Raw genomic sequence first — 22,515 nt, 5'->3', positions numbered from 1 at the left:
CAAACAGTCAACTACGCAGAGATTCCCTAGAGAATCTGTAGGTTGCCATGTGTCACTGTGCGCCAAGTGAGGGGAATGAGATTAAAACATGCACAGGAGAATTTGCATGCCTTTGTGTGCACAAATTGTGAATACAGAGTGGTGGGTGTATGAAACCAGGTCTTGGCCAGAGTCTTCTCCGTATTGCATTTCAGTGGTCAAACCAATCCAAACTAAGTGAATGTCTAATTTCTGTTGGTTAATTTTCTTGTATCTTGACAGTAAGAGACTTCATTTCTGATCCTCACATGTCACTTCATAAAAAATTCTATTTATTCTCATTTATGCCAAATTGACTTCAACATTACAGGAATGTCATTTTAAGGTGCCCCACTCCAGCCTCCCCCACCTCATCACCTCTTCTGAGAATGTTCTGAGATCAGCGTATTGATATTGCAGCTACTTTGCTATGACAGCCTGCACACAAGCATCCTCTGCTATTCTGCCAGGCAAACCAGCCAAAGATTCTTTATTAACTGTAAGCTCCCACATTCAATCCAAATATCTGTTAGACACACGCATTTTCAAGATAAAGTTATTGGAAGCATATTGAGCCATCTGCTGAGCATAGATTAAAATAGGCAAATCAACTTATTTCGAACAGACGCAGGTCAATAGAAAGATCTTATATAGTTCTAAGCATAGTTGACAGTTCAGAAGCCACACTGTCTGGAAAATATCACAAGCCTTCTGGGATGCAAAAACATGGGAGCTGAGCCAGTAATGAATGAATGAACAAAGTCCTCGAGCAAGCTGGGAAGGTAAGGGAGACGAGTCAATTTTCTCATGTCATACAAAGAGACCCTGCGGCAGAATCGACTTGACAAACACCATCACACCACCTACTCAAACTCTCACAATCTCGCCTCTTTACATAGAACATTTTAATTCATACAAATAATTTAGCCATGACTGAAAAACCTGGCATGTTGTAACCTCTGCTGATTTGCCTTTAATTAGCAGACTTCCATATTTCTATTCATAATTGCTTCTCAAGAGTAGAAGCAGTGGTTTGAGCTGTTATCCTACCTAGTACAATTTCATCAATCTGAACCTCAACTGAGACTTTTTGTGTCTTATTATAGTTTAAGTACCAGTTGTGTTTCCAATATCACCACATTGTTACTATCGCTGACCTTAATCTAAAAATACCATTATCATTATTTTCCCCAAAAGTCAATGTTAGTTAAAACGAAATGCAAATTAGGAGACATCGCAGCTTGGAAGACATTACCTCTCTTACTTTTCCCCCATGGAACTCATACCATGTGTCTACTGGCTATTATATTGCAAATATTTTTCATTGAGCACCAAGTGCATTTGCAGCATCCCTGAAACATGCAGATGTGTGTGACAGATGATGCATTTCTCTGGTGAAACCGCTGTAGGACATTGCAGGCACCAGAAGCCGTGCATGGTGAAATCCTTTGAGCCTGAATAAATGCTTTGACATTTCCCATTTCCTCTCCAATAAAAGTATACCCACTTTTCATGATCTAATCTGTGTCTCATGTGGGCAGACATAGAACAAGATTATTGTTGCATGATACACTACATGCATTTCGACTGTACATCTCCAGACTTGCAGGTTTCCAGGTTCGATTCTGATAACTCCAAGGAAATGGAGCCACTGCTAAGCTTTGCTTGGCCAGGAACAATATCATGCACTACAATATGGTATCTTACCATATTGTTGCTATCAGCTAAGAACATTTTCTATATTGCCTCTGAGATGCCTCTGCTGTCCCTGCTTCTTCAGACTGTGCATGGCAATCAGTTGCTGCTATTCTCTCCTGGTCAGTTGCTGGCTTACTACTGATTTCACATTTATTCATGTTCATGGTTTCACTCTCCACCAAAACTCTGCTATGATGGTACACCTCCATAATGGCCTCATACAGGTGAAGCAGAACCCTGCTGGTGCTGCTCTGGGCCGTCCTCAACCTTATGTGCAGTTGTGTAATTAAAATAAAAAAGAAATAGACCTGCGTCCTCCCATTTTTGATCTGTTTAAGTCAGAGGCAGCATGACTAAGAGGGGTAAAAATAAAATATGAGGCAGCGTCTGTTGCAAACAACTGGAAAGGTCACCTTCTATTAATGTGGCGCAACATTGCCTTTGAGATTGTGTTATGTAAGTGAGCTCTCAGATTTTGTACAGTACAGTGACTGGTTCTGATTGTGCCACTGGCTCAAGACTGACTTCATGACCACACATTTTAACTCCAAGTGTGCATATCGGAAAGGACATAAGCTTATCTCGGTGGGAGATTCTTAAAGATTTAACTGCTTCTCAAAAGGTGTCAAACACATTAAATAGTCAGTGGATCAGGAGTGATCACAAAAAGTCATAATTATCCATGTGAACAAACCTCAATGAGCAAATGAAGCATTATGACTCTATATGTGTGAACAGCCTGTTAGTTTTGGGTTGAATCCATTTAAGGACTACAGTCCTGACTACAGTTCTGCAGCTGCTCCAAAACAACACATTCCACATTCTTAGACACTATGAAGTCCTAACATTTCCATTTTGAAAGGATGGGTGCCTCTGCCATTTCCCTGAGCATGATGGCACTCTTTTGCTCACACTGAATCAGCATGCCTGTCTAAGGACTCTTAATCGCTCTGCCAACATCACTGTCACCCTTCTACTGTCCTGTCCTCGTTCCCCTGTATGTGTCCTGCCTGTGATGTATCATGCTGGCACCATCCCTCGATAGAAAGCTGTGGTGCTCATTAAGATAGAGAAAGATAGCAAAAATGGAAAAAAGGCGGGGAAGGCGAAGGGAAGGAGATAAAGCGTGTGCCTGTTGGATTTGTTCCACTTCATTGTTTCTGTATTTCACCGACCATCCCCCCAGTTCTTTCTTTCTCCTGTGATTCAAAGTTTAGTGATAAAAAGCAGAGCTATGTTGCCCTTGGACAGGTTGTTCTATTTACAGTGGTGAGAAAAAACACACAAGTCCTTTGGAATGACCTTTTCCTCTTTTTTTTAGTTGTCATAAAATGTGATCTGATCCATATCAAAGTCATAATTATGGACAATTACACTGTGATAAAGCTAATAGAATGCAAACAGTAATTAAAAAAGTAAGACCCCTTGAATTTAGTAACCGTTCAAAGTTCTTTTGGCAGCAACAACCTCACAAGCACTTCCAATAATGTAGCTGTGGAGGAGATCTACACCATGGTAAAGGATTTTAGACCGTTGTTCCCCCACAGAACTGCTTCAGCTCAGACATATTGTTAGGATGTCTGGTGTGAGCGGCTCTTGCCACAACATCTCTGCTGAGTTACGTTCGAATGCTTACGTATTAAGCCCTTCTAAAATGCAGTTTTCATGACAAAACAACATGCACCTTCACACATGCTTTTCAGCTCGATTCTCTATTTGAGCATGTGTAGTGGACAATAAAAAGTACTATTTCTATTTCTGCTTCACATGTATATTGTTTGTTTTCGTGTGAACTGACAAATATCTAAACTGAGATTTTATAACCTTGTCTTGCTTTATGCAAAACAATTCTTGAACATACATTTTATGTTTTTTATTTGCTGGTCATGATTCACATTGCAATCAAAGCAGCTTTAACCCACGCCTCTGGTCTGTTTTCATTGATTGGACTCCAGGGTAGCCAACTCCTGACACCAATTAACTTTTGTTGATGTCATTAGCCTAAGGGAGGTCCAACCCACACTGATGCAGTCGTTATGGAAAAGAACACAAAAATGTGTTTTCACTTCAAATAGATTGAGAATGTTAATAATTGTAAATCAAGTTAATACTGTAAATAAACAGGTAATTCTGTGCAGCACCTGTTCTAGTTTTTTAATTTACCACAGTAAAACAGAAATTACAGCAAGAAACTGTAGGAATACTGTGAATCTTTGATTAGAGGACAGTTTTACCTCTCTAAACTCCAGTTTCCTATATTCTTTAAATGCAACAGCTGAATCAAAAGCCAAGAGACTTTAAGGAACTGTCTGTTTCAGTGGAGCGTTATGGGACTTGCGGTCCAAGAACCACTCATGTATGAAGGCTCACCGTGGTTGTTCACTTGCAGAGGGATCTGTCTCACACTTGTAAAGTGGGGACTTCAGCTATGTCAGATAAGACAGGAACGCAATGTGCCATAGCCCGTCACAAGTGGCCATCAGCATCCTTGGCAGTAATCTGCACTCTGAAGCCTGGTGGTGCTGCTGAAAATAAAGCTGACAGATGCTAATCCATGCTAGTCAACCTTGATCCAGATAACAGATGCGGCATGACCAAAGCCTAAAGCATTCAGACCTGATGGCCTGTCAAGTCATGTTGTCACAGAGACAGGCAATTTCAGCAGGACTCACTTACGTGGCTTTCCCAGTTTGATTACCTTGTCACTGCCTCTCATCTATCCGATGAAGAGATTAGTAGTGAAGTAATGTGATACCTGACTGGCAATTTTTCATCCCTAATTTCTCCACATTGCCCTTTCCGCAGGGGATGTTTGACACTTCACAAAACTTCTAATACTGTTAATTTCACCTAACAGTTGTCCAAAGTTCTAAAGCAAACATTGGTGGGCACATTTTAGCTTCTTTCAGAGTGAAATTATAAGCCTCCACCCTCCCAATCTCCATTATATTTCACAGCTGTTATCATCAATTACATGATTTATATTAAATACTCCTGCCTCATTATGTGCCCTACTCTTATTTGCACTGCCTGAAGATGCTGTCCCCGATGGAATAGCCATCCATAACGACAACTGCTTAGTTTAATGATGTTTATGAAGTTTAAAAAGATAAATAATGTTTCAAGTTAAATTGTCTGATAACAGGACTGCACGGAAAGAGCTGCTGGTGTGCTGCGGGAGGATGCATGATGCATTTTGTAAGACAAAAGGCATGCTACTGCATCATGTTTGATTTATTTAAGCCATCTGTCTTTCTGGTTGGTCTTGACACACATGATTGATAGCGCTGTTTCCAGTGAGGAAATAACACAAACTGCAAATATTATGTTTTGCTCATTGCATGTAGATGTCATACCATGTGTGTCCATTCAAAAGCAATGTCCTAAAATAAAAAAATATATTAAAAAAACACACGTTAAGACAGGGATGCACACTCAAACAAAGCTGCTGTTGTGAAATTACAGTGGAAAAGTGAAACAAATGCTTTTCAACGGATGTCTGAAGGCAAGAGGTGTCAGCTATGTAATTAGCCCTTCTTAGTCTGTCGTGCCTTTGCTTTCTGTATCTCATTCCCTTGTGTTCTGACTGACAGCTTTATATTTCAGGGGAAGCATGCCACTGGACTTTTGTGCTCCAAAATGCTCTCTCTGCCGTTAAAATGTGGCTAATTGGTGTTTCGCATTTGCTGGAGCAACAGTAGTGCACCTAGCCTACCATCTTATCATAACATTGTGCCTAGAGCCAATCAAACCCTCCCAACTAAACATTCATTAGCAGACCTGACACTGGCGATGGTGAGTTTGTTGAAGTGCGAAGAGAAAATTAGCCCGAGGAAACTTGTTGTCATTTCTGATTCTTTTAATTGGTACATTTTGATGTCATGTTGCCTGCAGCTTATTAAATTGACCAGTTTTTACCAACATGAACATCCATCATTTCCTGTGGTGTTTTCTTTATATAATACTTTTAAATACTAGATTCAGTGTGCATTAAAAATTTAAGTTCATGCACTATTTAAACAAATATGATAAAATATTTCGACCTTTAAAACTATAGATTCAACTTTTCCTTTTCCAAATATTTGTTATTTACATTTTGCCTTAACCTTTGATAATGCACACTGCATTTTTCTATGAGCCAGACTCCATCTCCAAATTGTCCATGCCTGTGGGCTGGCTGGGACAAAAGGTTAGTGGCCAAAAGCTACCTTTATAAACCAAGCAACCATAAATTGCTCTTGTGGAGGAAGATAATTCCACATTCAATAGTTTCTTATAAAGAAAGAAATAAGTTAAGTAGGACTCAAGTAGGACTTAACCAACGTTAGGTGACCATCTGATTAGTGCTTGCCTTATGAGATTTAGTAGAATCCAAGGATTTTTCCTGCTGTAGGAATGCACATTAGGGTTTCTATAAATCAGCTAATACAAGCGTGTTAACAGTGGTGACACAGCCTCACACCGATGGCACCATAGTCATTTAGAGAATTACGCCAATGTTCACCCAAATTATGTTAATAGGCCAAGTTAATGTGTATGTCATGGAGTGGTTCAGTGCCTTTCAGCTCCCACTGAATTATTGTTTTGGCAGTTATCCGCCAAACAAGATTATGGTACATTAATAGAAATGATATGCTGTTAATACGTGCAGACAACTCAATTCGCAAAATCAATACTTTACATCCAACCAACATACCATGGCTGGTGCTCTTTTTCTGCCACCTAACCCTGCAATGCAACCAACTACACATGTTTCAGAACTAGCTTTATTATCCCTTCTTATTTTCCTGGATTTCCACTGTTGCTGTTGGAGCCACATCCATTCAACACAGCCACGACAGCTGGCATTCTCTCCTCAATTTCTACTTTTATGTAAATCGAGGAATTCAAGCATGCACATACAGGAGTCACAAAAGGCTGACATTTCACGGCACAACCTGCTTTACTTTTTATGAACCAAGTAAATTAGCTTTAATTTCTGTAGACTAAAGTTTTGCCTGATTCTAATGCTGCTCATATCATAAAAGCCTAACTGAAATATAAGTGTACACACTGACTACTAAATTGCACAGCCAGGGGCTCTGTTTGCAGTGTTCCCATCACTGTATTGTTTTGTTCATGCACTGCAGTGCTGCTTATCTTGACTGGAAATGTGCAAGTTAATGAAGCTGGTCAGGATTTATTGATGGGATTGTTTGCCAACATGCAGCAAGCAACATAAACATCCTTGTAATCTGCCAACAGGTAACAATCATTAAGTTATATAGAGCAAGACAGCACAAGTAAACAGACAGTGATGACACACGTAGACAGTAAATGAGGCTTTGTAGTAGATCAGAAAGGAAATTCAAACTGAGGAAGTATCCATGACTCAAACATCTTAACTCCCTAAAAATATCTTTAAAGTTGTGAGGACTAAAGGGTCCTAAAAAGACCATAATGCCCGACAATAACTGTATTAAAGCAGAATTTGCCCACACAAACAAACACCAGTCGATCACTGCATACACAAACAGCTGCTTTAATTCGCTGTTGTCCAGATGGATTATTCTAAGTTTGATTTTACTGACCAATATGCTCTTGGTACAAAATATGATTTGCTGTAATGAATTATTTAAAAGCAAGGTTAAGATGTCTCTGTCTGAACCAGCCAACAATTCTTCCAGGCTGCAATTGAAAACTTTTTAAACCTCAAAATAAAGTGAGGCATTTGTGCAACAGGACGGCTGCATGGTAGAAACTGCTGCATTGCTATTGCAAAATGAATGAATCTTTTTAACAAGGAGTTAAAGCTTTTTCATTTTTCTAAACTAAAGGAAAAAATCTGACCTCAAAAATCCAAAAGGGAGCCTCTTCAAACTCCCCTGAGTATGTGAGTGCATGTGCAAGTGTGACAGCGACAGTGATAAAAATCAGATTTATTCCAATGAATTCATCTAACTTTTATGCTCAAACGTTGTCATGGTCTATAAATTACAGAAAAAAGGCAGATGTTGATCCCCTTTTGTTGTAATTTGATTCAGATGACTAACGTTTACAAAACAAAACCAAAAAGAACACACACGAATAATTGACCAGGTTGAAAGGGCGAGGACATGCTTGTCTCTGAAGAATAGATTAAAATCTGTCTCAGCTCATCATTATGCTACAATCATGGTGTCAGTCAAGTCATGGAGGTAAAAGAAGAAGAGCAGAGCAGGAGAACGAGCTGCAGTGTAACAGTCCATTATGAAAAAGGCAAGAAGTGTGTAATAGTCTGCCCAAAGTGCACTTTTTACCTGCACTTGTTCACAAGTGCAAAATTAAAATATCACCCACTACACCATGACTCACTCTCTTAATCTAGTTTCATTTTCACTTGCAGCATGTTCACCTATAAGTTCTCAATAAATTGCAAAGTCTATGTACAGTTTTTAATTAGATTTAATTAGAGAGTCCGCATCCTGATTGCAGAGCTTAAGAAACCTGTGAAATTGTTGTTGCCTCTCACTGAGGGGCACACTAACTCCACTGATTATGCTTTATTTTTATTACAATTATTATTGCTTTTGGACTCTCCTCTTTCTGGTTTGATTTTTAAATTTAATTTTTGATATCATTTTGAATCTACTGCTGTGGCATCTGAATTTCCCCCTCAGGGGATCACTGATGTGTTACCTTACTTTACCTTATCTAGACTGTCACAGACTGAGGGCTTCAGGCTGCACAGTGTACAGTAAGTACACCAGGGTTGTTGAATGTTACCTTCAAAGGCTATTAGCAATACCTGTTTTGGCTGGTTGGAAAATAAAAAATAAAAACCTTGTTTTCAGGAAAGGAAAATGATGCAAGTCCTGGAAAGTGAGGAGTGAACTGTGTTACGTTTGGCGGCTATCAACAGTTTGGCAATATTCAGCCTCGTATAGCTTTCTCAGCCATGGATTTTAATTGTTTCAGTCATTGTTTTGTTTTGCTTTTATATAAAGTCCCTTTATTACAATGCAGACTTTACTTTTAATTCAATAAAATGTGTCATACAAAGAAAGATAAGATTGCTCTCTTCTAGTCACATTAGCTTTTAGGTGAATTAACCCTACTAATTTTACAGTCTGCATTTAAGATGTTTCTCTCCACCGTTCAGGAGCATTGAGAGCTCTACTTGTCTATTTATAGACTGTAACCTTCACAGTTTCTATGGCCATTTTCTATCAACTCAATTGAAATGCCAACCTGCAATACTGTTTCTCTTGTGCACTGAAACAGACTTCTGATTTCTTGCTCATAATGCACAGGTCCCACCATAAGTCTGACAGGCGATGGTGACAGATTTAATAATTATGCATGTTTTTGGTAAAGCTAAAAAAAACGACGTCAAGCTCTAAAAATGTCTTGTGCCAGACAGTTTGAGTTCAGTGCATTTAAACGGTCATGAAAGCAGAAGAAATAGGCCACACTCCCACATGGCTTTAGCACTGTTGTGAGCAAAACCTCAACTACATCAACTCTGACCCCACCCACCATCTCACAGCTGCAGGCACTGACTCATTAGGTGATCAAATTAGGAGATACAAGCTAACCAGATTTAGAAATGCACAAGATCTACTCAATCATGTGAGTATTTGAACAAACATACACAACATAAACAGTGTACCCACGTAGATAGGTGTGATGCTTGAATTATTTGAAAAGATGCAACAGTTAAATTTATTGTATTAACAACAGAAGAACATAGTCCACGATAAACCTACGGATAGGACACAGCAAACACACATCTACCGACAGACAGCTGCCATCCAACACAGTTGATAACATGTTTACAAGTCAAACAGATAAAAGTGGAGCTGTTTTTGCTGTAATTTAGAGTCAAACACTTTCCCAAATGGCTAATTCAAGCACTGAATAGAGTGCGGTTTAATGGCAGAAACTTCTAATTCTGAATAATTATAATGAAAAACACTTTGTGGATAAATTACTGTGTGACCTTTGATGAAAGTATAAAACTTTACAGTCCATTACTTCCAAGCACTGGCATAACCCAACTTCAAATTAAATTCTAAACACAACTTCTCAGTAGTATTTTTATCAATTAACCAGTTTGATTATATATATATATATATACACTCAAACACAAGGTGGTGTCAATCAGTAAGTAGAAACCAGTCACTGCGTATTTGTGTTGTTTGCTAAATGAAGTGAGAATTGCTCTTAAGTGGCAACGTCAACTATTAAAAGTCAACAACTTATTGACTCAATAATAGTGAAAACAAAAAAAAAAACTCTAGAAGGCTAATATCACTGTGTATATCTGGAAGTTGAGTCATGGCTGTATTATCGCTCTGTATGCAAAACAAACTAAAGTGTGTCAGTAGCTCAGGTGGTCGAACAGTCGAACCCCACTGTTGGTGGTTCAATTCCTCCTGGCTACTTGTTGAGGTGTCCTTGGGTAATACACAGAAACCATACAGTAGAGCTGATATGTACTGTCTGGCAGGTGTCGAACCACAATTTCCCGGAGTGGGTCAATAAAATATGTCATTATCATTATTTTATTAGTAAACTGCAGTTGAATCGATGCTAACAGTTTCCACGAACGCTGAACCTTATATCATTAATGAAGGGAGGACTTCTTGTGTGACTAGCATCGATCATTTTACTGTACAGATATAAACCTCTAAAGGAAACGAGCATTTTTCTCAAAATGAGGAACTGTTCCTGTGAATGAATCTTTTAATGTATCTTTAAAATGATTTTTAATTGTGAATACAAGCAGGCAAGTTTGCACTAATGAAATGTTACGCTGGTAGATCTTGTAGATGTGTACCTTGTTTGAGCTCTCTGCAGGTAGCTTGTACCATCTAATTGGATCATCTAGCGACTGAGTGCCTGCAGCTGTAAGATGGTGGGTGTGGTCTTATAAATACGCTCTGCAACAGTTGAGACTAATGCGCTCACTCAGATGTATCTGTGTGCTGAAGAAGGCTTGAAGTGGAAAACATTGTGCTATTTTAGTTCCTCCTTACTAATCAGCATGTTACAAGCAGAGTAAATAAAGAGTAGCTTCTATTTTGGTGAAGTGGCCACGAAACATTTTCTTTATTCACTTTAAAACTAGGCTGTGAAAATATAAAATACGATTATTGCTAATATCCAATTTGTCTGTTTTTAGCTGCTGCTGTTGACAGTTTATTTTCTTCGGGAACCTGTGCTTACCATCTTCCTATCTCCCTAAAGAATGAAGGGAGTCTACCAAAGAAGACATTTAATTTGAGGTGGATAATGGAGGTTTAACGGTCCTTAAAAAAGCCTCCTATGTTCTGTTTGCTTGGTTTAATGCTTTTGATTTGTTTGTTTATTCTCTCTACGTGTCTCTGTGTGATTTCCCCTGGCTCCCCTGTGGAGCAGCACTAAATGAAGTGTAGTCTACACACATACACACATAAATTCCCAAAGCGGCGTTCTTGTCTTGCAGCAAGCCAGGGGGAGGTATCCATCACTGCAGGTTTCATCCCAGAGGAAATGATTGATTTTGGGTTGGCCTGGGTCACATGATGAATTTCACATTGTTTTGTCTTTTGGATTTAAAAGATGCAAAAGAAATAACATTATTTGGAGGGGGAAGCAACCCATAATAACGGTCAGGGCTTCCCCATGAAGTAAACAGATGACCTCAAACCATTTGTTGGTTTCTCAGTGCTCAGTGCTTTACATTAGATGTAAAGAGAGAAGAGTTAAAGGGTGAGCTCTATAAAGTGTTGTGATGTCAGCTGGTGCATCATGTCTTAGATGTTGGCTTTGGGCTATGTCTGCCTATTGCATCTATGATCCTGTAGATTTGAATTCCCTGTAGTTCATACTAGCACGAATGTGGATCTTTTCATGACCACCTATAAAGGTTTCCCTTGTGCTTTTGTTCTCTTTAACTATAAAGACACAGTTGAGATGTTAAACTAGTTTGTTTTTTCCCATGAAAAGCAGCAAATTTATCACAGTGCTCCATCTCCTCTCCTGCTAAAAAGTGGAGTTCCCCTTCAAGTACTAAGCAATTTGCAAATAAAGTGCCCTGCAGATTTAAACGGTGACTTTCTTCTGCTCTTTATTTACTATTACCATAGTGAACTGTAACAGTAGAGCTCCACTGATGATTAAGGTTGGGTTTCCTGGAACGGGCCCGTGGCATTTTGTCTCATGAAACTACACAGTATAACTGCAGATCCAGCATATCCAGGAGGATGCTGAGGTCTCTGGGGATCTGACTGTACTTAGTATTTCCATCATCTGCAGTATGTTGCCAGTCCACGTCTGTAGTGCACTTGAAATGGCTTGATATTCCACTTACAGATGACATTGAATGCTACATTAACATGAGAAGACTTCCAGTTGTTTTCAATTTTGCTGTTTTTAGATTCATAAACAACAAGGAAACCCATCTTTATTAGTCTCACTGTCTATTCTGTCCCTCTCCTGCTCAGCCGTGTCCATCTCTTAATCAGATTAGGACTTTATATTTGAGGTTGTTGGCCTAATCAGTGTAATAAAGGGTCTCTGAGAGCAATGCTGCCCATTAGAGTCATTAAGCTGCAGCTGAAAGGATGGCTTTGTAGAATGTGCTTGATCACTGCTGCTCAGAGGAGGTGGGCATCCATCTCTCAGGTGAGCCTATTGATCTGTTTACTCCCATATAACCCAGCAGGACTTGTAGGAGTTAGCCGCCACACAGAAGCTAAAAGGGTTGTGTTCTCTAAATGGGATGCTGTTGTGTTGCGTAACAACTTCATTTCTGTAGCTTCTTTCTGGTTTAGGATAATGTTGAGCTGCTGTGTTACAGTTTCGGTTGTGGATATTACACAAATATTGTGCATGTTCTGTTTACATTCAGATTAAAGTCTGTCTGGATACGTATGAGTGAATAAATGTTATTGTTGAAAGAGTGAAAGCTCGGCCCAAATTCACAAACGGTTTTGGATGAGCCGTCAGTATTTAGGGAGTTGTTTTGGTTTCATTTTTTGTAAACCAAAAGAAAACAGAATAGAAATTGGGATTTAGTCTGGCTGTGACCCAGAGCCATGACTTTTGTCAAATATATTGTTATATGGGCGTTTGTTTCTTCTTGCAGTGGCCGAGTGTTGAGCGGTTTTAATCTGCAGGCCTCACGCTGTCATGCTTTCATGGCACAGTGGTTTTGATAAACCGATGTTATGCGCTGTGCGCCTGCGATGGCAGGAAGTGTGTTGAAGCACTGCCAGGCGTCACTCCAGCTGGATGGCCACAGCTAGACTCCAGGGGCTGGCATCAGTATGCTCCCCTCAGCTACGCCGCCTCTATATGGCTCAGGCAGAGAAAGGAGTGGCTTTGCCAATTTGATATATAGCCCCAGATTAGCAGCTGCATTAGATGCTGGAGGTTGTCATCCTCTTGTGCATATGGAGAGATACTCTTAGGGAATGAGGAAGGTCTTGAGCAAACATGCACAATTTTCAACTATGAGCCAGTGTCTGTGTGGAAGCTCCATTATGCACATCAAATCTCTCCTGAGTGTGTCAAAATGGAAATGAACAACCACATGGTCTGTGGGCACTGGGCAGCTCTCTGCTCTCAGAAACAGTCGTGAAAGGCCATTATCCACGACCCCTGCAGTAATAAAAGCAGCGTCTCTGTGTGTGAGTGATTGGGAAGGCTATAGCGAGCAGCTAGAGAGGCCAGACTTCAGTAATGGGTCACTGCACACTCTTAGCAGAAAGCTCCTCAAAGCCCTTTCCTCTGCCAGGTTCAGTCACCTGGATGGTTTTTCTTATACAGATTTCACTGATGTAATTGCCAGAAGCTCAGCAGTGCATACTGTATTTTGTAGCTTGCCAAGCTTTGAGGTAAATTGAACTTGATAATGCCTGGCCTGCTGCAATTAATGTGAAAAAAAGTATTGCCGTGTGGATTCATAGTGTAGGCTTTCTACACATTCAGATTCTACATATTGAAAAGCTACAGTCGGTGTATAATTACACACATGCAATTACAGAATCTGACCATCTACTCTGTTTGGTTACTGACGCTCCATTGCTCCATTAATTATAAATTTCATCAGAGAGTAATTTGGAAGCATGTTGACATGTTTAATTAACCTATGTAACTTTGCTAATATGTTTTAATTAAAGGCAAAAGCAACACAGTTTTAATAATCTTGATATTTTTGTGCTTGAATGTATTTAAGACCTAACTACACACATCAAGAGCTTTTCACTTTTTGCTCACTTCACTGTGTTACAGACGTAATTTTAATCTGATACAAATTTAGCCAGTTTGCAAGTAATAATGCTCTACTCCCTATGGCACCATTTTGTCCTAGACAGAAGGAGGTAATTTTACAATCCCATTCAGGGCTATAATTTGTAATCATGCAGCAGTTATGTTATGATTCTGTCTGTGGCCTCCGATTCTCATTTGACAACCAAAGGATGATTAATGCCACCCATCACCCTGTCATTTGAATTATTCACCACACAGACAGCTACAGTAGATGCAAAAAGCAAAAGACTAAACAGGATCTGATAAAACATCCATCTCATCACAGATTCACATCTGAAATTCCATTAAGTTGCAATTCAAAGAAATGTTCCAGTGTTTAATGATCAAATACCTGAACAATTAATATTGAAGCAAACAATAATTACTATTGATACAGTGACGAGGAGAGGCACTTACTCCCCTACTTTATGTCCTTCTTGGAATATTGACCAGACTGAAGATTTTCCACTCTGCTGGCCATCGGATTGGCCGAGATAAATGGGACTGTGGGGTAATGGCTAGTGAAACAGAGTGATTCGCCATGATGCCAGAGTCACAGAGAAGGAAGAAGGAAGTCAAAGAGTGACCAATGCTGCCAATCAAATGGATATGCTGTCAACTGGAGCATTAATGACTTAATGTAGGTGCAACAAAACAAAACATGGATCAGAAACTCATCGTTTCATTATTATACAAACAGCATTAGCTTAAAAAAGGGGGAATAGCTTGAATTTGTCCTTTTTTTTCTTGCCGTCCTCTGCTCAACTCCTCACAGAGCTACAAATTGTGACTGTAGCTGACAACACCCTCAGACCAGATCAAGGTCGACTAACATTCAGCAGCGAGAAAGGAAAAAAACTTGAACAGTGGAAGAGAGTCATGTCTGGCACTCTGCCAGCCTAAGCATCTTAGGAAAAGTTCTTGAACAATGTGTTGTTGCTACCATTCAATAGTGGGATTACTTAATACGATTAGCAGCGGTGCCAAATCATCCGTAGTGAATGTAGCCCATAATTACAGTGAGAAGGTGAGGAAAGTGTGTGACAGAGATTAGAAAAGGTGAACTCCAGTGAGCCGTGCACAGAACGCACCCTCCCGGTCCCGAACACACTGGACTCAACTGGAATCTTCACCCTGCAGACTGTGAAACCAGGATCTGTCTATAATAAAGGGACAGTTCACCCCAACTAGGGTTTACACTGATATTTTAATAAAGCGAGTCTATTGATTTCTTTTAGCCGTTTGTTCTCTGTTGATAACGTGGAGTAACATTCATTTGGACTGTATGTTTACGTCCACCTGAAGAATCTATTCACTTTCTTTTAAGCTTTATTTTGATCTCTGTGGGAGGTGCTAGCTGTTTAGCTGCTTCAGTCGATGCTGCACTGTATTCTTGAGCTAGTTACTCAGTTACTCACTTTGTCTGGCTACAAAATGGTAATAGGAAAGAAATGCAATTAGGGGAGACGAGTCTTGTCATTATTAAACCCCATTGTGCACTGCACATAACTGTAGATGGACATCGATTCATCATTGTTATTAACATAACATAACGAGCAGATTTAAAAATGTATTGCAACAAAGGTTTTGCTCCAGGCATTGCTGGTAGTAGTAGTTCACTTTTATCAAAATGTTAATTTCAATTTCTATCTTCAATATACACTGTAAGATTAACTTACCAATTAACCACAGCTTATGAGAGACCTATTGGCGACTTGGTGGCAAAATTGTGCTTCAGTGATTGATTGAAGTCCTGTTTCAACAAACGTGACAGCCAACTCTATTGCACTCTTACTTTTTCTCCTTTGCTGTATCTTCTCCCTTTTGGACATCATTCATTACCACATGACACATATGTTGACATTTCATTTACTCGACTCCACTGGGAATCACCTCAGATCAATTGCAGGAACCTCCTGGATATGGTAAATCTTCCTAATAGGTGTACCCTTAGGGTAAAAAAGAGTAAATGTAACGTCCTCTTGAGATGAATTTTCACTGACTATAATGTGTCGAGTGGGCCCGTGCAAATGAGACCCAGAAGATGTTAATTTGTTTATTTTATCGGTAGGAACAGAATTCATTTAATGACACGCTAACATTTCTCCCAGGTGCTGTGTGATTGCAAAGGCAGCGAATTGGATGTGGGAAGAAATCTAGGGTCTCTGTTTTCTGCAGGCTTAGTGAACCCAGTGCACATGCAATTGATTACCCTTTCACTTGCTCAGCCCTAATCATCATCCATCTAAAGAATTGATTAAGTCATAGGAATATGTTGGAATCGACAACTATAATTCAGATGACATGAATAACTAAACTGCCAGTCTAGGAAAAAATTATTCTTTGGTTTGCATGTATGTAATTCTTCCTTGTGTCTAAAATAATAATAATAATAATAATAAATGCAAAAGAAATTCTATCCATGTCTCGAAAGCTGCACGTCTGAACCTCAGCCAGTGTCCAAGCCGTTTCATTAAAGAGTGCATGGAGTCAAGCCTATCTTGTTGCAGTGGACTAACGGGTAATAAGATCCCCAATGTGATACACACAAGGTCTTTAATGTCAAAATAGAAATCTAGTTTCTACATTGCCTATATCCCAAAGAGAGAAATGAGGCTTATCTCAGAGGAAGGTGGCCATCCATCAGCAATTTCTCTCAGTTTATCAGCCTGCCCAAGTCGAAATGCACAGTGATGTGAGGCATTAATCAAATGCTGACACCTCACATTCAGGACTGAGACATGTACCCTTTTCTTCCTGTCCAAATGTGGTCATTGTCCTGCTGAGGCTCTCTGGCTGCAGATTTGAACCCTTTTTGGTGCTGCGTGCCAGCATCAGACAGCTGGAGGATTGTGCTGGAACCACATTGAAAGAGCACCGTGTGGAAAATGTGGAGACTATACAGTGAAGATCCAAAAAGCATCATTTTAAAACTCTTGAACCTCAGCCACTTCATTACACTTTTATTCTCATGAATGTGTTCCAAAAGTGCTCTTAGAGGCTTCCCCCTCACACAGAGTAAAGGTGAAGAGACTGTACATTTACTGTGTCTCCATGCTGGGAATAATCCTGTCCTAAAATGCAGCAGCAGGACAAGGAGAAGGAGCTTCTTGTGGCAGAGTTCATTGTCTCTTCTTCTAGACTCCCCACTGACCACTCATTCATTCTGTTTAGAAAATACTGAGTGCTATTGATGTGCTAAATCGAAACCCTCACAGGAGCGAGGGTTGTCATAAATTGAACATCTTAGGCACTATGTGGCTGGCTGAAACTCTCCATGGGGCTATATTCATGTCAAAACATTGATCTAACACGAGCAGCCAAATATCTTTGTGCACTCTACGTACAGTGGAGTCTGTCACTGATGTAAGCGTTTCAACCTTTGAGAGTACTTTAACCCTTGTGGTTCATCATGAAAACCTTTAAAGGGTTTGAACTTTTCAGATGGAGGAATATCTGGGTACAAATAAAGCAGCAGCTGTGACCCTGGAACATGTCCCTTCATTTCCTGTGTGCTGCCAGAGAAGAGGATGTTTTCAACTCAATTCTACTCTTTTTTTTGTTTTTTATTTTGTTTTGTTTGAGAAGTCGTTGCAGGTTGTAAACTTGCGTGACCTTTAAAGCAGGGAACCTGAAAAGTAAAAAATAAAAGATCAACTTGGCCATAAAATTCCAGACAGAACTTATCTGCAGGAAGAGTGCATCCTAATGTGGTGGCTGCAGTTTATAAAGCTGGATTTATATTTCACACCTGCAAAAGATACTTCCTAACTTTGCTTTTGCTGTTTTAATCATGTTTTCCATAGCAGCTTTGTTCTGTCATAGGGTGATTTAGTCACCAGATTGGTGCCTCATCTACAGTTTGTGACTTACTGTCTTTGCGTTCTTTCTACAGTAGTAGAGCAGAGATTTCTTGACGTAACAACTCCCTGTTCTTGTAGTTTCTATGCACATTTATAGCCCTACAGCACAGCTAGATGCTGTGTGCATGTGAGCGATGCCATAATCTTTTTACTGTGCCACTAGACCACCATGTAACCCCTTTCAGACATGCACTCCCTTCCATTAACCTAATGACATCTGAACAAGGTTACGATACTGATATCAGACACTGTTACTTAGAAAGTGATGCTTTAAAAGTTGCAACCTAAAGGCCAATTCATACTTTTCATTTGCCCTCTGGTGGATCTATATTTGAGGCCACACGTGCACTATAAAGACAATTGGGTTTAATAAGTTTATAGTGAAGTATTTCTTTTCCTAAGGGGAGGCCGTGTTCTATCACAAACTTCAAACCTTTTGCACCAGTAGTAAAAATCAAGAGAAATGTCAGCAGCAGTGCAATTACGCGCACACCCTCTCTCACACAGCTGCCATCTTGAAGAGTGGGAAGTCACGCAGAAAATTGCATTTTTCATGTTACCCACACATTGACTGGCTGTGACATGTATGCAAATTCTGGCTCATGAGAACGTCAATGACTTGGTGGGAATGCAAAACGGCTTGTAATGAAAGATTATGTACAGTATATAACGTTTGTGCAGTGAAAGGTAATATGTGGCCTTTATGAGAGTATCTATTCTAATGACAATGGCCACAGTGAATGGTAATGATCGCAGAGCAGCCTTGTCGTGTTCCCTTTGCTAATGTTCACACCACCAGCCACAGTTTACAATGGCCCTCAACCCCCTGCAGACAAATAGCATACACAGATAATTCAATACCTTTTGTCATTACAGTGTAGAGTACTGTTTAGATTGAGACACAGCTAATGTCCTTCCCTGGATGCTTTAACAGACCCCCCCCCCCCCAAAAAAAAAACAAGACACTTTGGATTGCATGTGCAGTAGCTCTTAGGTGAGACCATGTTAGAGCCCCACTCTGTGAACCAAGAAGGCTTCACACTCTCTCTGTAAATTTATATAACCAACATCAGTCCTGCACTAAACCACAAATGGTATGAGTAAAAGCACATTTCTATTAATTTATAGGTAAAGGCAATGGTAGAAATGAACAGAATGTGGGTGGGCAGCAGGGGAAATAAACAACTAACTGAATTCTTTTCTTTTTTTTAATGTCTGAACCCATTTAATTATAATTAGTCTCAATCTCAGACAGCCATCATGCAAACTTTGCTTAAATACAATGTGGATGAGATTAACTGAGTGTCTTTTGTAGGGGGGTTTGGCTGCAGGCACTCCATGGTTCTTCAGGATAATTGTAGGTAACAAACCTGGATGGATTATGAGAAAATGGGTCCCTGGGCAAAAAAAAAAGACTCCACTGTCTTATAAACCCAGAATATACAAGACAACGCAACTACAAATGAAGCTGAAACATAGATAAACTTCATGTCGGTGTGGTTAGAAGCTAAAGCAAACTTCAGTACACTGGCTTTTTGTATAGTTTTAATTTGTAGCATAAAAATACATTTGTTGTATGTGAGTTTTTTTATATGGCTTCATATTCAGTCTGAGTGTGAGAAAATGTCTTTCTGTCCTCGGTTTTACATAGAGGACATTCTACTGTTTATGATGTGCATAATTGACGCTGTTGGTGCAGTTTATAATCACACTGTAATTAAATGGCCATGTTTGATATGTTTAGCGTGAGGTTGTCATCAGTTTCTATTCCTGACTTCAGCTGGATGTGACTGAAATCTGCGTGAATCACACTTGATGCAAATTCAGCAAGATAAATGGATTTTATTGCAAGCCATAAGGTCACATGTTGCTATCAAGCAGATATTTGGAGATGTTCCCTTGTTTAGAAATTCCCATAGGGTTAGTGAGAGGCAGAACTGTAATCACTGACCTGATTCCAGTAATTACTGTTTACTTTAGCTCATTATTCTCAGAGCTTTGATTAAGCAATAGTCCTCATGTGAAGTATATGTGGCCTTAATTGGTGGTTGCCAGGACGTGCATCTCCCGCTTCTGTTGTGATGCATGGTAGGAGGAATGGAGGTCAGGAAGTGAGAGACGCCTTAGGCAGCTATTCTTGGCCGCGCCTTTGAATCATTCACATTCTCTAATTGTCCAACAAGTCAACACAACACAAAAGATAAACTGCAGTCTTGCGTCCGGCAAGGCGAACGCATACCTATGGCGGAAGAGAATGGTTAATGTGTTGACATTTACAAGCTAATTATAACGAAGAAGAGAAATTATCCATGTAGGGTCAGGCTCATCATGCACAGGTGGTTACACACAAAAATACACAAATATACAAGAATGCACGCTGTCAAGATACAGTCCTACACACCATTTAGCTATTCTGCACACATTCACCCGAGCATCGCTAATCCCACCCGGGTGGAAGCCCTGCTCATTTGAACCCCTGAAATCCTTAGATGATTAAAATATATTACCATGTCAGAGAAATTCGTAGTCATAATATTAAATATTATATATATAAATAAATATATATACATATATGTACATAAATTTCCCAATGCCTGCTGTGTTTTGATTAGGAGCTGAGAGAAAAATGTAGGTAACAAATGTATCAAAGATGGAATTTCAAACAGAACAAAGTTATTGGAATATATTTGCACATCATTGCGTTATTTGTTCATCAGCACATACACACTAAGCTACCCAAGGCTGAGCGGAGTCGGCTGTCTAGCCGCATCTAACATATCAAGCAGGAACAGGCCTCTCAGTCACTTATTCTGTCCTGCTGCCAATAAGAAACATAAGCTGAACTCTGCTCTTCAGGGTGAATGACTTTTATGCAAAGGATATGAAATGTGCTGTAGATTTTTGCTCATTTGCCTTTTTATTTTTAAGTCGGACATCAAACTGACTAAACCATAACAATAAAAATCTGTCCTAGGTTTGCAATGATTATAATTCACCAAATTGAAACAGCGATGATCGTGCAGTGCACAGATCTCTTTTAATAATTTTAATAATTTAGAGTCTACATCAGAAATACAGTATAGGCCTCCTTCTGCTGTGACAGCCAATGCTGCCTTCCCAAAGCTCCGTTCAATAAAACATCCTTCTAGTCCTTTCCTGCAAAGAACAATTCCAGTGGAGACTTCAAAATTCAGTTACCCCCCCACCAACCACATGTGCAAACACTCGCTGTGATGATATGCCATGCTGTGTTTGCTTGTGCAGAGCCGGCTGTTATGACACTCATTGTATGTTGAGCAAAGAATGAAAAAGGGGGGAAAAAATCCAATAAAACAATTCTCCAGTTTACGGCTGCAGTCGCGTTCTCTCACTACAGAAAAATAACATTAGCCATGAGCAAAAAGGCAGTGTTTTGATTAAATGGTTTGATCCAAAATGATAAAGTACAACCCCAACGTACAGTATCACTCTTGCAAAAATACTGATGCTGTATGTGGTAATCACTTGTAACTGGCTTCCCCTCTTTTTTCCATGTATAATTGGTTGGAAACCACATGAAACCAGCAACCTGCAGATCACACAGAGGAAGTGGAACACTGGGATGGAATAAGCTGAGATTGCTCAAGCGTGTCGAGCATTTTTGCTCCTTTTTTCCTCCATTCAACTGTGGTATCTATTTTTCTTTCTTGTTACTTTTCTACATTCCCTTCCCTCAACCGCGCCATAATCTGTCCAGCTACAGTATCTCTGTATATGAATTTATTTGTTTGTTTGAAACACTCCGACATGAGCCTGCAGGTCTTTCTTCCATCTGTCTTGTCTCTCTTTAATTTTCCTCCTCATTCTCACTCCTCCTCAGTTGGAGAGTGCAGCCATATCTCAATTAGACCTCTAGAAATGCCCGCGCAATTTCCTGGAAGATTATAGTGATGGATTTATTCGGTATCATCAGAGCAAATGTGGACCTCGAAATAGCCTTCGAATACTGGTGAGAGATGTTTTTGAGCAGTGGTCAAAGAACCCACCAGAATCAGGAGGGATGCAAATGTTTTCACTCATGTTTTCCATAAGGACATTATGATCAGTTAAATGAAATATACAGTTGAAGACAGACATCACAGCAGTATGAGGCACCTGACAGCAGCCACCTTAGATTAGGATGAGCCATTCCCTGGAGACCCTTTATCTAGTGCAACTTGTATTTAACTTGCTGCCTTCAACAAGTCGCTGGGAATGAGGTCACGTTCCTCTGACCTCAGGGCATTATTATCCTGTAATCATGTGTTGCTCTGCATGGCTACATTTGTTATTTCTTGTTGACAGCCTAATGTGAGAAGAAAGCAATTTTACCTGATGGATGATCATAAGAGAGGTAGAGGCTGTATCAGCTTCATGCCTCGCCAGAGAATTATGCACAACCACATCCCATAGACGCCCAAATCGACTGCCTGCTCTACCTGCTTTTTCAAATATACTACCACTCGATGTGCTCTACACTCTGGGTTATTATTGCCAGAGCTGTGAGGACTTTTGAACTTGTCAGAATGTGCACGAGGCATATCTATTACCATAGTATTAACTTGTCCTCCTAAATCAAATGTCAGGCCTTACATTACCACTGGGCTATGAAAAATAGGTTCCTTTTTTTCCAGCAGCAAAGCTTGGTCGATTGATTCAT

General features: G+C 39.8%; 1 protein-coding gene across 2 annotated transcripts in view; it reads right to left on the bottom strand.

The window, feature by feature from the left end:
• chrm2a (cholinergic receptor, muscarinic 2a) overlaps positions 1-22,515 on the bottom strand; it is a 62,670-nt gene that overhangs the window by 14,111 nt on the left and 26,044 nt on the right. The gene's annotated exons all lie outside the window — the stretch shown is intronic.

The sequence above is a fragment of the Anabas testudineus genome, chromosome 23, assembly GCF_900324465.2.
Source record: "Anabas testudineus chromosome 23, fAnaTes1.2, whole genome shotgun sequence".
NCBI classification, from domain to species: domain Eukaryota; kingdom Metazoa; phylum Chordata; class Actinopteri; order Anabantiformes; family Anabantidae; genus Anabas; species Anabas testudineus.
The sequence above is the reverse complement of the archived record's forward strand: the minus strand, read 5'-3'. Positions and strand labels throughout refer to the sequence as shown.